The sequence below is a fragment of the Macrosteles quadrilineatus genome, unplaced genomic scaffold (genome assembly GCF_028750875.1).
Source record: "Macrosteles quadrilineatus isolate MER2022 unplaced genomic scaffold, UCM_ALF_1.0 Scaffold_3__2_contigs__length_128488019, whole genome shotgun sequence".
Classification (NCBI taxonomy): Eukaryota; Metazoa; Arthropoda; class Insecta; order Hemiptera; family Cicadellidae; genus Macrosteles; species Macrosteles quadrilineatus.
In genome coordinates this window covers 82,533,087-82,550,969 of record NW_026542596.1, presented here as the reverse complement: position 1 = coordinate 82,550,969, position 17,883 = coordinate 82,533,087, and the positions used below count along the sequence as shown (strand labels likewise).

Sequence of the window (17,883 nt, the reverse complement as noted above, 5' to 3'; positions counted from 1 at the left end):
TCAAGTGTTTGAAGAGGATGGGAAAATAGTTTGGCTCGGTAATGATGGTTATTTCAGGAGAACGCCGGATGTCTAAGTATGCGGTTGGTGGAGTGATAAAATTTAACATTTTTTCTTTCCAGACAGTTCGCCTGATATAAGTTACGAGCTGGACGTGCTTTGCAACGGGAAGAGGACAAGAAAGAGGATAGTGGTTTTCGTCTGTTTTATATATACACATGTATTACTCATTTTAAAAACAGAACTTGAATGTATTAGGCCTACTTAGTGTAGTGAAATACTTTTCTTTAAATTCAGGTAAGGTTCAAATTCTCTGCATATGTTGAAACCTCTCGTTAAACTGTTAAATGGTTCTAAAATATTTGTAGGCACAACTTTACGTTGATTTGCATCTGATAACATCGTGTAAATTAAAATTTGTTGAGCAACAAAGAGAGATCTCGAAACACTACTTTTGATAACAATGCATTTTCAAAGCTGGTGGTAACAGTTGAAAGCACACAACAACCAACTACAAAGTATGTTTCAAGCTACCTATTTGCATTTAAATTGAAGTATAGAAAAAACCTTGCACAGCAATCAGAAAACTCTCAGCATTCCGGAATAATTCTCCGACTAACCCAGTTCCGACCGGATCGGATCGGTTCCGAATTGAGTCTCAGAACTAATCAGCTGTTTCTAATGAAGGCTTCTCCAGTAATTGACAAGCGGCTGGGGAAAGCACCCAACTTGTACACGCACACACTCACACACAACACCTCTGTTGGACGACTTATACCGTCCCTAATCCGGTTCCCTGTTCGCCACATTCTGGACCGCATCACCATGTTTTTACATTCGCTTCGGTTCGCGGTCTACATGTTGCCGGCGCCTAAACACTTGTGGTTCGTAACTTATGATTGGTCGTTGGGTAATCGGTGACTACACCCATGGCTGTTGGAAGATAATGGTACAGTAAAATTAAACTTCGGCCAAGTTATAGAGTTATTTTTGTCGTAGCTATTGTCGTGATCTGAAATGAAATTGAAAGATGTAGTCTGAAAACTAACATGATGCTATTGTCATTTTTCTACTATACTCGATCACAATATTTATGCGGTTTAAGGGGAAGAAATCTATACCCTCCACTCTATCCTTACATTTAAAATAATAGCTCAAAAGCAAATTTAGCAACACACATTAAGTACAATATATGGTGGGGAACTTCCCTTAAACTGCCTAACTATTGTGAACCGAGTCTAGTGACAGCTTTTAGATCAGTGGTAGCTTTTGCAATCAGCAGCAGTAAGCTTACACACTGGAAAATCTTCTAATTCAATGACTATAGGTTTAACTTTAAAATTGAAGTCTAATTTAAACATCGTAAACAAATTACTTCGACGAATACAGTGACACTAATTACGTCATCTCTTGGATAATTTATTCAGATATGTTTGAAACTTATGAATTATGTGTTGCGCTCATCACATACAGTGGGTTAGTATTTATGAGGGAGAATCGTCAGTTAATGAGTTGATTGAAGAGAGAATGAATCAAGAGTGTGAATTAACCTATGAATAAATTTATTATAACACTTAAACCACTATCCAATCAAAGAGGACTTCTGAAAAACCCGGCAACTCACCCCTACCTGGATTGAGGTTGGCGCAACTAAAGAACATTTTTTGAGCTCTTGCAAAATGCCATATTTAAATGACATAGCTGGCTATCGTTTAAAAGTAAGTAATAAGTTTATATCATGTAACGGATTATTGCAACAGATTCGTTTGTAGGAGGGAAGGTCTACATGAAAAGGGATCTAACTTTATGAAAGAAACCAAACCGTTGTGAAACGTGTAATTTTACTAACCAGTCATGTAAAGTGTTCCAGTGAACCATACTCACAACAAAAATCGTATCCAATGATGTAAAACGAACATTGCTGCGTAGAATGGTTATCTTTTTCTTTCCAATAATAAAATGTGGGTCAAATGTGTACTGTCCGTTCTGAAGACTACAAGGTCTACGATAGACTACAGTGGGCAGTTTGACCTCCAGCGATAGAACGGCAGACCACCAGAGGCAGCTAGCCTCCACTACCGTCTCCATCCGATAGTCAAGGACGTCTAAACAGGGCCAAAGACGCAAATATGGTTTAAACCCTTTGACTATGTATAGAACTAGACATAAAATTCCTAGGAAAAAAATTGTAGTCGATTTTACAATCGTCAATTTTAAAATCGTAGAAGATGACGCTGTCGCTGTTTTTACTATGAGAAGTACCATACTATAGTAAACTATACATAGTCAATGGTAGTACTGAAGTTGAAACTATAGTCTACTTGTGTTGGTTAGTCTGTGGTAAAACTTGAATGAAGCTTTGTAATTGGTTAAATATAAGTTAATATAAGTTAAATATAGCTGGTCTAAGATGGGGTGTCAACTTCGGTATCAAAAGTTCTAAAGTTGATGACAAGACTATCCTATGATGCGCCCAAAAATATATATAGTCGGGTAAATATAGGATATGACCTTAAAAAAATTGCAAGAAAACGTTTTATGGTTTTATTTTGTAGAGTTGGGTTTGCAGAATGACATACTAAAAGTTGCCAAAAATCGGTGCACGAGAAAACCACTAAAATCACAATTTAAAATGGCGGCTTTTTTCAACATTGGACAAATTAAAAAAACATATTTCACATGTATTTGTTATGCACATTTTTCGAGATATTGACTTGGGACCACCGCCTGTATTTATTGAGTGGTTAGTACTTCATTTTGATAGGGAACATGTTTTTGGCCGCCATCTTGGATCCGCCATATTGGACATAGATAATTTTTTTTCAATGTAATGATAGTGTTGTGACACATCATTACCAACTACATTTTTACACTGATTTCAATGCCGAAATCCGTTTTTAAATATCTTTATTCATTTAGAAGATATATACAAAAGAAAACTCTGCACCATACATTTCTTATGGACGTTTCGTAGTTTGATATTTTTTTTTAAATTATTTTTCTTATATCTCCAGTTCTTATTAACGCTTGTAGTTCGTTCTAGGCTTAAAATATTCAGTAATGTAAGGGCTTTCATTTGAGCTCTTGATCATTAAAATCAGACGAGTTAAAGACCAGCTACAAACCTCAGAACAATATTAAATTTAACTTTTTATAAATATATTTTTATTAAAAGATTTATAACTCGGGTTGTTAATACGTCACCGAGTTCTTTCTGGTCTCAAATTACTCAGTGAATGTTTAGCTTTAATTTTATTAATCACTAAAAAAAATCTGACAATTTTAAAATGAGTCATAGTTCTTAATTTAACATTAAAATTATTTATTTTGAAATTTATCTTTAGTTAAGGACATATATCCCAAACCCTAATAACTCCCGGAAAGTAATCTATAGCTAAAATAAAAGTCAATAATTTGGCGAATCATTTAAGACTATAAAGAGTTTTGGGAGTTATTTTGAATTGGGGATATACGTCTTTAACTAAAGACAAATTTCAAAATAAATACATTTTAATGTTAAATTATGGCCCATGACTCATTTTAAAATTGTCAGATTTTGTTTAATGATCAATAAAATTAAAGCCAAACATTTACTGAGTAATTTGAGACCAGAAAGAACTCGGTGACGTATTAACAACCCGAGTTATAAATCTTTTAATAAAAATATATTTATAAAAAGTTAAATTTAATATTGTTCTGAGGTTTGTAGCTGGTCTTTAACTCGTCTGATTTTAATGATCAAGAGCTCAAATGAAAGCCCTTACATTACTGAATATTTTAAGCCTAGAACGAACTACAAGCGTTAATAAGAACTGGAGATATAAGAAAAATAATTTTAAAAAAATATCAAACTACGAAACGTCCATAAGAAATGTATGGTGCAGAGTTTTCTTTTGTATATATCTTCTAAATGAATAAAGATATTTAAAAACGGATTTCGGCATTGAAATCAGTGTAAAAATGTAGTTGGTAATGATGTGTCACAACACTATCATTACATTGAAAAAAAATTATCTATGTCCAATATGGCGGATCCAAGATGGCGGCCAAAAACATGTTCCCTATCAAAATGAAGTACTAACCACTCAATAAATACAGGCGGTGGTCCCAAGTCAATATCTCGAAAAATGTGCATAACAAATACATGTGAAATATGTTTTTTTAATTTGTCCAATGTTGAAAAAAGCCGCCATTTTAAATTGTGATTTTAGTGGTTTTCTCGTGCACCGATTTTTGGCAACTTTTAGTATGTCATTCTGCAAACCCAATTCTACAAAATAAAACCATAAAACGTTTTCTTGCAATTTTTTTAACGGTCCCAATGTAAGTTTGTTTAGTTTGCCTGGACTAATATGAAAATAAATTATACAAACTTGTTGGTGTAAATACACAAAGAAAAACAGCTGATACCGTTGGAATAGGAAATAAACATTGACAACAATGGGATTTGACAACTAAACGAAAAATTTAAAAACTGCGCCATTTTGGATAGAGTCAAGTTTTGAGATCGTATTTGCGGCACTTTTTTTACCAATTATGACCTTTAATTTGCAACCATAAATTAACCCCTTCATGCCCAGAGTTGCAATTTTGCAACAAACCTATTATTAATTTATATCTCCATGGAAACGTTGCTCCTTTCCTTTATTGACCATAGTTGCGTATTTGTAACATACTACTGGTAATTTTGTGTTGGACAGTTGGCAATAGTGAAGCCTGATGATTGTTTATAACTTCACAGCTGGAATGGTGTTGTAGGTTATGTTCCTGTTGTTCAATTGGCATTTTACACTGTTTATAACACAAATTCAAGGTAAGTTGTAACCTTATAAAAAATATGTTTTAGTTTTAGTACTATTCAATTATATATTATATGCGTAAGTTACCTTCTTCATTTCATATTTTATGTTTTATGATGAAAATAAAGTTTGTTGCGTTTTTACAACAGTGGGCATCAATGGAACAAAATGCCCAAAGTCATTACTGGCCTAATATTAGTCAACACTCATAAAACTTGTTCTTCAAATGAATGTTTTCTTCCAGATGCGAAGATCTACTAGAGAAAGAAAGGTCCCAGAGAGATTTCTATTGCACCCTGACTCCAGCGAGGGGAGTGATGAAGATGATTCCGACAAAGACCCTGATTTTGATCCGCAAGAAATTCGGGCAAGAAGTGCGGGCCATAAAATGGATGGACAACCGTGGTGTAGTGGTTGTAACAACCTTCGAGAGTGCCTATCCCCTTTCAAACATGACCAGATTTGAAAAAGAGGAAAAGAAGGTGATATCAGTACCATGCCCAAGAGCAATAATTACTTAGGCTACAATAAATTTATGGGTGGTGTCGACCTCCTAGACGGACTTGTGGCATACTACCGCATGGACTTGAGGTCTAGAAATTACTACATGAGAATTTTTTTACCACTTTCTAGACATGGCTGTGGTAAATGGATGGCTTATTTATCGCCGAGACTGCCATGCAAACGGAATCCAAAAGAAAGACATCCTGGATTTGCTTGGATTTCGATCCGAAGTCTTTTCTGTGCTATGCAGAGAAGCGAAGCAACCCGCAAAGAAAAGATGAAGGCCTTCCGCTGGAGACATAGAAACTGAAATGTTCGAAGAAAAGAAAAAAAGAGGACCAGCCAAGCCGCCTCAGAGTGGGAAATAAGAAGAGATGGGGTTGCACATTGGCCTATAGTAACGGACCAGAGGCAGAGATGCCGTAAGGGGGTTGTAAGGGCATTAGAGTGGTCAAGTGCGGGAAATGTGGCGTTCACTTGTGTTTGACAAAAGCCCGGAACTGTTTTAGCTCTTATTCCATGGGTTGTAGTTTCTTAAAGCATTTTTTAAGAGTTTTATAAAGATATGTTTTAAAAGTTTGCTTTTATTAAATGGATAACCAATGCCCATTGTTTCATTTTTGCAACATACCTATATTACCTAAATTACCCATTGTTGCGTTTTTGAAACATACCCACAAATCATAACCAATCACTGCAGAAACTAAATCAAACACTTTTATATGATATTTAAGTGCCCTAGAATCCAATTTTGATAAAAAAAATTTCAAAATTTTAATATTATTTGGGCATGAAGAGGTTAAAGATTTTCCTTACATTTAATTTTACTCACATTAAAGATTTTCTACTTACTCCTTCTACTTATTAGATTGTTGACTGTCTCCCTTGTGAGAAAGAAAATGATGGTTCATTCAAAAGGTGGATTTTTATTAGTATAATCAGTATACCAATTTCAACTGTTTTCTTAATAATGGTTATGTGCTAAACCGTTTCGTGACTTTAGTAACACACTGTATTCGTGCAAATTACACAACACTCCAACAGCAGGGCTACAGATCCAACAGTCCAGTCTTAGCAAACGAGCTCAATTATTTCAATGCTCATTACAATAGCACGTTATGTCTTTCCTGCTAACATTCTAATAAAGAACCGTCATGATAATTGACAATGCTGATGGAATAATAAACGACTTAGAACAATACACGTCATGTACGAGAAAACTACTAAACAATAGACGGATAAAAGACGAAGTCGACTCAAAGAACACCGGGAAGGAAGTTGGGTATAATGCCATTATTGTGAAAGACTTCTGTATAAGCTACCGATCGTTGGCTTCCGCATTAAGCTGTAGGAACCAACTACATGATATAAAACGCTTCCACAGTAAAAATGTTTTATTTGAATTCGTACGTTATTTTATTATTGATTGACACTTTTCTGTTTTCGAATCGCATATTTTTTCGATCATTAGCTGTATTTTCATCCAAATAACATGCTAGAAATATCTTCACCCATTGTTAGTGGAAATAGTACTGAATGGACCGATTTAGCAGAGGCAACTATAGTTCAGTTTTCTCGTTTAGTGATTATAAAATATTTCTTTAGAACCAAGAACTGAAAGTGGTATTTTTCAAGCTCTATATTCTAGACTATTCATGTCTTGATATTTTAAACATAACCAAAACTTTTAAATGTCGAGAGTTCTAAACGCCATCGTCCGAGGTGGAAATTATAAACTTAAAGTCAATACAACATTCGGAAGTTCAAAAACTCTTGGTCCGCTTAAACTGTTAACCCATACCTAAATAGTAAATATTGATGTTAATTGTTATGGTTTCTTATCAACTACAACCACACAGATAGTTTAGATGCCGTTAATCTATGGTTGAAAGTTGTAATAAATGTATTATGGTTATGGGTAAATGTTTTCACTAAATAAGTAAAAAATCTACCCGCATGACCAACAGTAGTGTTTGCTAGACCTGCAACCCCTATTTTAGTCATCAAATTACGTTTTGAAAACAGCTGATTACATAGTGTGGTAAAAAACTGTGGTGGACGACAACAGCTATCCATGGCGCGACCACTGCCACCACAGATATACTGACCAATTATTGGATTCTTCTCAGCAATTACTTGGCTATTCAAAGCATAGTGTGTCAGCTAAGTGAAAGGTACATATTACTACTGGAGTTATTTACCTTTGCTACATTAATGAGGGGTTACCGACAACGCAACTCCTCCTTCGTTCTAAACACCTTGGAGAGACTCATCTCTTGACAACAGTCCAGGATTTACAATTGGTAGCAGTGGCCCCTGTTTGGTGGGAAAGGGGGTACAACTGATCCTTCTTCGTTTCCTTTTTAAACTTCCATTTCCTGACAATACACAAGAGTTCAGTCATTTCACAAATTACTCTAGCCCGCCTGCTTACCGTTGCAGTTTCGTGTTTTTCGTCCACCAGACTTTTCCGTCCATGTTACGTGTCGTTAGGTACAGTATTGAGAAAAGTTTGAATTATTTGAGTTTTCTTTTGCACTTCCTTAGTGCTATGTACAAAATCTTGGTGCCCAATCCCAGGCAAAACCTTTCCTTGGTCGTAGTACAATAGGAACAACATTAGTAGCCAGATTTTTATTTGGCTACTGTTGTAGGACAACACCCTGATATGGCATTTGGTGTCTTTACCGAGGAATTTACTTGGTTGGTTGGACGGTTTATATCTCGAAAGACGAAGTATAGGACAGTGACTGTGGCTATGACGGTTGCAGACCGGTAAAACTTGTGTAAAATGTTATAAATATTTTATCAATAAATACCCCAGGACCATACTTGATCATAATGCTTTTATCGTAAATAAGGATCTAGCTGGTGACTTCTCACTCGTACCAAACTCATCTTTTATTTATACTTAGATACGCCTAGCCCTAGCTGGATCGTCATTTAAATTAGTATAGTTGTGAAGCTAAAGTATCCGATCACTGGCATTCACAAATAAAGTGACATCCATTGATTCCCTTTGGCATAACGCTGTGGGCTGAAACCCTGAAACGTACAACTTCAATTTTGTTAGCGGAGAAACTTCAAAGCCATCAGGGAACCAGATAGTATCCAAGTCTGATAGTTATCCCATATATCATTCAGAGCAGCCCTACCACTACCACAGAAGCTGTTTATTTTTCTCCAACTCTATCAACCTTGTTTTTCTCGTTACACATGAAGACGTTCAGGCGTTTAACAACATTCCTGCGGCTAGTGTCCGGCGCTGTGATGGTAGGCAAGGCAGGCAGGCAGATTATGCTATACTGAGGCAGGCAGACAGACTATGCAATGCTGAGGCAGGCATGGCTGGCACGCCTAGCCTACCCGCATTACAATGCTGGCCACGCCGCCAACCGGAATCCTCACTATTGCCAACCTATCTCTTCCAACAACAATATTACCTCGACCGGTCTCGCTTTATTGAATCCCGGTTTAATCTATAATCCAGGGATATTTATCGGACAATGGTTATGGTGGCCGCGCCCGCAGTCTCCGCTCCGTGGTTGCTGAGGCGCGAATATCCAAGGATATCGGTGCAGAATGATTTTGCTGGCGTTTTTTTTAGAAAACAAGAATTGTGTTTTTTGTTAGTAATGATGGTGCAACTTAAAGGGATTTCATTTGTACCTCAAACCAATTAACTCTTGGGTGGCTTTTGCGTTTTGTTATCGGATCGATTTTCCATTAGCCTAATTGTTACACGTTCTTGATAGATTATAAATGTTGAACGATAGACAAAATGTTTTAGCTCCTACTAAGAGGAGATTCGGCAGCTTGCATGAAATTTTATGGTACCTTTTTCGTGTGCTTTATTTATCTAACACTAGCGTAAACATGGCTAAAAACTATAAACCCTAAAAACCACGTGACTGGCGAGTTTGGCCGTTTGGCGATTCCCAGTAAGGTCCGTCGTCACAGCGTGTTGTGTTGTAGTCGCGAGTCCTATACAACTCGTCCAGTGTCGAGACTTGTAAATCTGTCAATGTAGGCGTCAATAAATCTGAGGGACAACACATTCATTAGCCCCCCTTCACCCCCCCCCTTCCTCGCTACAGCAGGTCTACCACCACAACAACTGTCTACAACACAACTACGACACAACATCAATGAGGGGCGTATGATAAGACGTAAAGTACTGTTTTCTGTTTATCAGGTGTTTTTTCTCTTCAGGCACTGTTTTGTGACTTTTTGTACCTTTGTATTATTGGGATTGTGGTGAGACCATCGTGCTTAAATACATGTAATTCTATTGAATAGGTCACTGTTTGTAAATGGATCAGATCCTGTATTTGACTTGCATTTTGTCTTTGGCTTAGCTTAGACGTACTCCTATAGGTATATTAGCTAAATGGGTTAACTGGAAACAGTTTAAAGGTATGTTTTTGTCCAGTATGTAGAAAACGACTGTAGAGGTTGAATTTTTATTTCTTGATATTTTATCAACTTCAAAACTGTTACTACCAAATACAACGAGTTGTTGTAAGATGCTGCTTGTCATATAGTATAAAGGGTAAAGCACACATAGTACAATGTATCATAAATAGGAGAGAAATATTTAGTCAACGCTTACACTCATTAACGGTCATGGAACAAACAAGAAAACAAACTTTAGTAAATGTCACTGGCGTAGATATAAAAAAACAGGCTAGCAGAGTTATTAAAAATAAGTCTCCTTGCAGCATAGAAAGTCGATACTGTATTACCTAGTTGGATAAAGAAAATATGTATTTTTGAATTTAAAATGCATTTTACTTGCATTTCACCAAATCATGGAAAATATATTGTTCCCTAAGTAAAAAAAGATTGGCGATCACTAAATGAGTAACTTGTGAACAAAAGTACAAGGAATAAAACCATTAGAAACAACTGCCAATACAAAAAAAAAAAAAAAAAAAAAAAACTACTTGGCTAGTTCGTTTGTACCGTAACTCTAAATCGTGCAAAATGATAACTGTTAATAAAATTATGAATCAACTAACTAAAATGTTTAATTATGTGATGAAATTGACTATTTTAATGAAATAAAAAACACAAATATTTCAAATTTAATTGATAAAATTAGCTTACAGGACTCGATTCTAGTGCGAGAGCCTGCGGGGAACGATTGGCAAAATGGATGTTGCATTCATATTGCCTATCTAGTGTTGGCACGGCTGAGAAATAGCAATGTACATTATCTAAACTAGATCATACACTTGCGACACATCTATCCTAATCAATGAACTAACCAGATAAATAATACGACACCTTATTTAATTAATGTTATTTTAAGGTATAGTGTTTACCATTTTTAGATGCGTAAAGCGTTATGTGCTACCTACCATGCAACAGTAGGTCCTATTGCTATTCTAAACTGTATTATTCGCAGTAGTCTTATAATTACATTTCGCATTGAAATACCATTTTCAACAGACACTCTAGGTGTCCATTTGTTATCAAATTTATATCACGTGAGCTTTCTCTCGCCACAATATTTAATACAAGATGTGCTCGTTGCGATACGCACCATTTGTTACACACCTGCGCGCCATTCGTTTCCTGTCTACAGTGTGTTCCGAATTATGTTAGACTAATTTATTTTTTGTTATTGTTTATTGGTATTGGTAGTACGAATCTTGCCAATTGTTCCCATGATGAAATCCTACTCAATATAAGACACACTACGCATATACTTTAACTGATATCAGAACGGGCATCGGAAGTGCAGAGACCATTAATAGTAATAATTGTAAATATTTATAGGGTAATTTAATAAGTAACTTTGATCATTAGCATAAAGGATCTAGATGTTCTAGACTTTTTCAGAATATTTTAAGGTTTAGTCCAATCTGACACAGGTTAGTGATTAGGCCTATTATAAACGTAAAGTAAGGTATAATTTAGCACTGATCATTATTATAATTTTATTTGTTGATGTTGCTTAATTCGCGAAGATGTCGAAGTTAGTGAAAATTATACATACACGGTTGAAGGAACTTGTACTACACATGAACCTTATCAATGAAACCGGACACTGCCTTACTCAACAGTCAATAAAAGTTTTAAAACAAGCAGGCAGTTCTGAAGGCAATATTCACATATTGCAAGATTGTTGGTGTCACTGTTGCTGAAGGGGGGTTTGCGGTCGAGATTCTAAGATGATTAGGTAAATAGTGAAAATAAACATAGACCGTCGGTGGAGTGGAGAAAATATATTACAGAATAGTAATATCTTAGATTGTGGATCCAAAATTCAATCGTAGGCTAATACTTTCAAACAATCAATGAATACAATCACTGCTACCTATTAAAAAATTTTATGAAATTTAAATTTAAGGAAATATAATGAGATTTATAATTGATTATCCACAGTTCCTGTATGACCTTTTTCTTTATTTTATGCATACTATTATTATTGTATTTCATTCAATTCATTTGAATAATACTTTATTGTAGAATGTTACAACAAAAGCACAAATAACGTGTACAAAATTACAATGTATACATATCATTTTAATGTAAAGTCTGAAGCTAGTTTTGAAAAGAGTTCAATTTTAGTTTTTAGTGAGCAATGTACATGTACATTACATTTTATGTCTTTTTTAGCGTGAATTTTACAGTGCGCTCTTTGCTTTTAGTAAACAGTATAACATAACAATAGGAAAGGAGAAACAGTAGGTTTAAAATAGTTTGCATATTTGAATTTGGTCTAATTATTTTAAAGTTAGTAAAATAACTTGTAACTAAAGTGAGTGCATTAACAAATTCAATCAGAGAAAATAAACATAGACCGTCGATGGAGAAAACAGATTACAAAATAGTAATATCTTAGACTGTGGGTCCAAAATTCAATCGTAGGCTAATACTTTCAAACAACCAATGAATACAATCACTGCTACCTATTAAAAAATTTTATGAAATTTAAATTTAAGGAAATATAATGAGATTTATAATTGATTATCCACAGTTCCTGTATGACCTTTTTCTTTATTTTATGCATACTATTATTATTGTATTTCATTCAATTCATTTGAATAATACTTTATTGTAGAATGTTACAACAAAAGCACAAATAACGTGTACAAAATTACAATGTATACATATCATTTTAATGTAAAGTCTGTTTTTAGTGAGCAATGTACATGTACATTACATTTTATGTCTTCTTTAGCGTGAATTTTACAGTGCGCTCTTTGCTTTTAGTAAACAGTATAACATAACAATAGGAAAGGAGAAACAGTAGGTTTAAAATAGTTTGCATATTTGAATTTGGTCTAATTATTTTAAAGTTAGTAAAATAACTTGTAACTAAAGTGAGTGCATTAACAAACTCAGGCTGTATCAGACAAAAAAGTACTTTAAAATTGTCATGCATAATCTAAAGATCTATAAAATGATGAACATAATATGCGGGAGTGTGTTTAGTTTAATTGAAATTGATTATACATAATATTATGAACTCCAACCTGTAAAGACGATAAAAATAAAGAATGTTTTGGTACCACAAAAATAACAATCAGATTGGCGTAAATGTGTTTATGTTTTGAAAATAGCAATAACAATATTTATGCTAACAATAAAAAAACAATAACAAGATTTGTCTGGATGTTTTCCCCCTCAGCTTTATCACTAAATACGTAACATACTGTATGTTTTATAAAATAAAAAGTCAGTTACAAGTTATTCTGAGTTAACTGGGATTCTAGTACGTCTTTGTTGTGAATAACTTTAAACTTATCAGACATTCAATTGTGAATAAAAATATGCTTTTAAACATTACAAAAGAAACAAACACATGACAAACTTACCAACTCTACATAGTAGCAACTTAGAAGAGAATCCAAATGACTTTAACGTTCGGTGTGACTGAAATTCCAACAATGAGGCAATCCATACACAGAAACACTTATGTCACAGTACACAACACGAGTAACACTTGGTGATGACAAAAACACAAACACAACCGAACACAATAAACAATTTCTTTACTCTGAGACGCTCCGAACTCAACTAAATAAAACTGACACTGTGTGTGAACGAGGAAAGGACGAGAACTGAGCTGAGCGAGCGAGCGGCCAGAAGAGAGAGCGCCGAACCGCCTACAGTCCAAACTACCAACCTCACAACACGAAATATCTAACCGGTAAAATAAAAGCTGAAATTATGAAATATAAAAGATATCTAAATAGTTTCGTTAAAACAATAACTCATTTTTGTTTCTTTAACTCAAAATTACTAAGGTTTTTTAAAGGTAAATACCGTGTCACAGTTAAATACACAATAAGGATATCCCTTAGTTTTATCATCCATTATTTATTTGATTACGAGCTTACGGCCCTGATTTATTACTATCTATGTATTTTACAATTTTTATGTTTACATTTTCTCTTGTCAAATTTTTTTTAGTTTATTGATACTTTAAAATTGTATGCTTTATAAATTATTATTACTTAATAAGGTTTGTGTAATTAAGTCTATGTACAGGGGAGCTAGTGGTTAGATCGCTGGACTTCAGTCCCTGAGGTCACGGGTTCAAATTCCGCCATATCATCTATGAGTTTTATCTAAGTGTTAATGGTGCAACCCCTAGGTCTAGCCTGAAGTAATGTGAAAAACAATCCCGGGCCGTGCCTAGCGTCTTACAAAACAAATTATACCAACTATCATGTTAAATCTAATAAAATAGAGGATGTTGGTTTGTTTGTATTTTTGTTTGGCAGTGATAAACACAGACACCGCTGGACCGATAGCCACGAAACTTGGTACATACGTGTAGAATTTCATGGAGTAGGTTTATACACCATCAATTTCGTGATAACTTTCCGGGCTAACACTGTACCGTTAAAGTAAAGAGCTCATTTTTAACAAATAATCTAAATGTTCCACTATAACTATTTCTCCTAGTACTCATTCTCAGTGCCGAAGTGTATTATTATACTACTAGAGAACCCGTGCGGCTCAATGAGCCGCATAGTATGAAACATAACGCCGATGAAAACTTTATGCTTAAATTCGAGTAATTGTAGCTACATCTTAGAGTCGTTTAAACACTTGTTAGAAACTAATTTTAAATATCTCTGTTTGCGTCGTCAAGGTTCACCTACATTATTTCTGCTCTCAGTTTTAATTGATAACTTCTAATGAATGCTAAACGATCTGCTTCAATTCGAGTTAACATGTTGCAACTTAGTTTTTCAAGAATTGGGAATTGAAGAAAACTGTTGCCTCAGGCCTACTGATAACCTGTGTTTAGTAATTTAAGTTGGGTCATTTTATTTCTTTGAGACATCCCCCTAATCAAGCAAATTTTCTTCGTGGAGAACCCTGAAAAGTTAGGTGATATCAACCATTTCATGTGGTCCATTTTTCGCCAACTTAACTGTCATAATCTGCTTTGAATTATCTAAAGCAGCAACACCATTGAAAGTTGGTTAACATATTTTAACGTGTTGTCTGTCAGTCTCACGTTTTTCAGTGGAGTTTCTCTAAATACCTGTCCCAACGTTTTGAAAGTATGGATTCATTTGTCGAAATAGGTTGGACAACTCTTGTAGCTATACGATTTGGATAGCAATTTTCGTATTCTCTTTTTGAACAGCGTATATTATTTGCCTTTCCTAAAACATAAAAATAAACTTGACCGTAACAACTTGATCGTTGAATACTTAAACACTAATTCCTTCCCTTATGTTTGGTCTAATATTGCCACTAAAACTTTCAACAGCAAATGAGTTGTTGAAACTTCTTATTTTTGACTTGAAATGTCTGGATTGTGTTGGTAAATTCATTCAATAGACCTTGTATAAGTTTTCCCTAGGAATTGGAAACATAACCTAGAAGTAAACAATCCATTTGTGTTTTTTCTCAATTGAAGTAGAGCGAGTAATACAAAAGTTTACAATAAAGATATAAGGTCCGCCAAGATTTGGTAAAATCTTACTACTTGAACTAATCATAGTCAAGGCATTAAATATAGTTTATACTAAATGTTTTGAAATATCTTGTTTTGTCATTGTCAGAAGTAAACGTTTCTTGCATGCATTCATTTGATCTGACATTAGACAAGTTTACTTTACCACCGTGACAACACTATGTGCTTCGTACATTTTTTCACTTCTAAAGTGAGTTGCTGAGCAGAACCATCGATGTATAGCAGAACTGGCAAATATTATACATATCACCAAGTGAATGTGTATCTGGATGGTTGTCTGTTAGAGGCCTCTCTATTTCTACTCTCCTCATACGCATAAGATATCTTACTATTAATTGTCTCCTACTCACGTTTTCAATATTTCTTCTTTGAACTTGAGGCATTTTCTGTTCTTCCTACAAAACTGATTACCGGTTTAACTTGGTCTTAACCTACTGAATATTACAAACATTAATATTTACTCCCAAAAAGCTAATGAGTTTCTTTTTATAAACAGCTGTTTTTGGTTTTTAAATTTCTCCTATGTATTTCTTATGGGGAAAACCCGACCTTTGAGAGGGTCTCACGCTCTTCAGAGTAGGAATTTTAAACTTCTAAAACCTTATTGCAAAACTACATATTGAGACGAATCATTTGACACCTTAAACGTTGAAATTGGTCCACAAATAAGGGAGGAGTTGCGTTAACAAAAAACGGCTTCATGTATTATATATATAGACTAGAGACCCCGTGCGGCTCAATGAGCCGCATAATATGAAACATAACGCCGAGTAAAACGTTATTCTTAAATTCGAGTAATTCTAGTTACATCTTAGAGTTTTAAACACTTGTTAGAAACTATTTTAAATATCTCTATTTGCGTCGTCAAGGTTCACCTACATTATTTCTGCTCTCAGTTTTAACTAAAAACTTCTAATGAATGCTAAACGATCTGCTTTGATTCGAGTTAACATGTTGCAACAAAGTTTTTCCAGCTTTGAGAATTGAAGAAAATTGTTGCCTTACTGATAACCTGGGTTAAGTAATTTAAGTTGGGCCATTTTATTTCTTTGATTTGAGACACCCCCATAATCAAACGAATTTTTCTCCGTAGAGAATGCTGAAAAGTGGGGTAATATCAACCATTTCAAGTGCTTAATTTTTTACCTACAAACTCTGGGTTACAAACATAATCTGCGTTGAATATGCTAAAGCAGCAACCTCATTGAAAGCTGGTTAACGTAATTTAACGTGTTGTCTGTCAGTCACAGTATATGCCCCGCATTAGAACGTTCTCACGTTGCTCAGTGGAATTCCTCCTTTAATACCTGTCCCAACGTTTTGAAAATATGGATTTATATGTCAAAATAGGTTGGATAACTCTTGTAGCTATGAAATTTGGATAGCAATTTTCATTTTCTCTTTTTGAACAGCAAACATTATTTGCCTCTCCTGAATCATAAAAATAAACTTGGCCGTAACTACTCGATAGTTGGATACGTAAACACAAATACCTTAACTTAGTTTGGTCTAATATTGCCACTAAAACTTTCAATAGCAAATGAGTTTTTTTTAACTTTTTATTTTTGACTTGAAATGTTTGCATTGTGTCGGTGAATTCAGTCAAAAAACTTTGTATAAGTTTGTCCCAGGAACTGGCAACATAACCTAGAATTAAACAATCCATTTGGGGGTTTTCTCAATTTAAGTAGAGCGAGTAATACAAAAGTTTACATCAATAACATAAGGTCCGCCAAGATTTTGTATAATCTTACTACTTGAACTTAGTCAAGGCATTATTATAGTTTCTACCATATTTTTTGAAATATCTCGATCTGTCAGTGTCAGAAGTAAACATTTCTTACATGCATTCATTTGATCTAAAATTAGGCAAGTTTACTTTACCACCGTGACAACACAGCTTCGTATATTTTTACACTTCCAAAGTAAGTTGCATAGCAGAACTGGCAAATATTATTCATCTCACTAAGTGAATGTGTATCTGTTAGACCAGGCCTCTCTTTTTCTACTCTCCTCATGCACATGAGATATCTTATTATTAATTGTCTCCTCCTCCCGTTTTCAATATTTCTTTTTTGAACTTGAGGCATTTTCTGTTCTTCAAACCGAACTGATTAACTGTTTAACTTCGTCTTAACCTATCAAATATCACAAACATTAATATTTACTCCCAAAAAGCTATATGAGTTTCTTTTTATAAACAGCTGTTTTTGTTTTTAAATTTGTTCTATGTATTTCTTATGGGGAAAACCCAACCTTTGAGAGGATCTCACGCCCTTAAGAGTAAGAATTTTAAAATTCTAAAACCTTATTGCAAAACTACATATTGAGACGAATCTTTTGACACCTTAAAAGTTGAAATTGCTCCACAAATAAGGGAGGAGTTGCGTTAACAAAAAACGGCTTCACGTATTATATATATAGATAGATTTAATATTTGATTCCTTAGTTTTGACCCAAATACTGTAATCATTAGCCTGGTTTAGGCGATTTAAAGGTACGTTTCTGTCTTCTGTCCGGAATGTAAAGTGCGGTTACTACTTATTTCTTGTTATTACAGTAAATTTGGACCTAACCCTGTATAACCTAATAATACGGGTTGTTTTATTTTTTAACACAACCCAAATC

At 34.5% G+C, this 17,883-nt stretch overlaps 1 protein-coding gene across 2 annotated transcripts in view; it reads right to left on the bottom strand.

The window, feature by feature from the left end:
- Window positions 1-13,345, bottom strand: part of LOC128989736 (ankyrin repeat domain-containing protein 6-like) — a 72,743-nt gene extending 59,398 nt beyond the window's left edge. For both annotated transcript variants that reach the window (XM_054411760.1, XM_054411761.1), the window contains exon 1: window positions 13,133-13,345. The gene's annotated coding sequence lies outside the window, so the exon portion shown is untranslated. The remainder of the gene's footprint in view (window positions 1-13,132) is intronic.
- Between the last annotated feature and the right edge of the window lie 4,538 nt (window positions 13,346-17,883).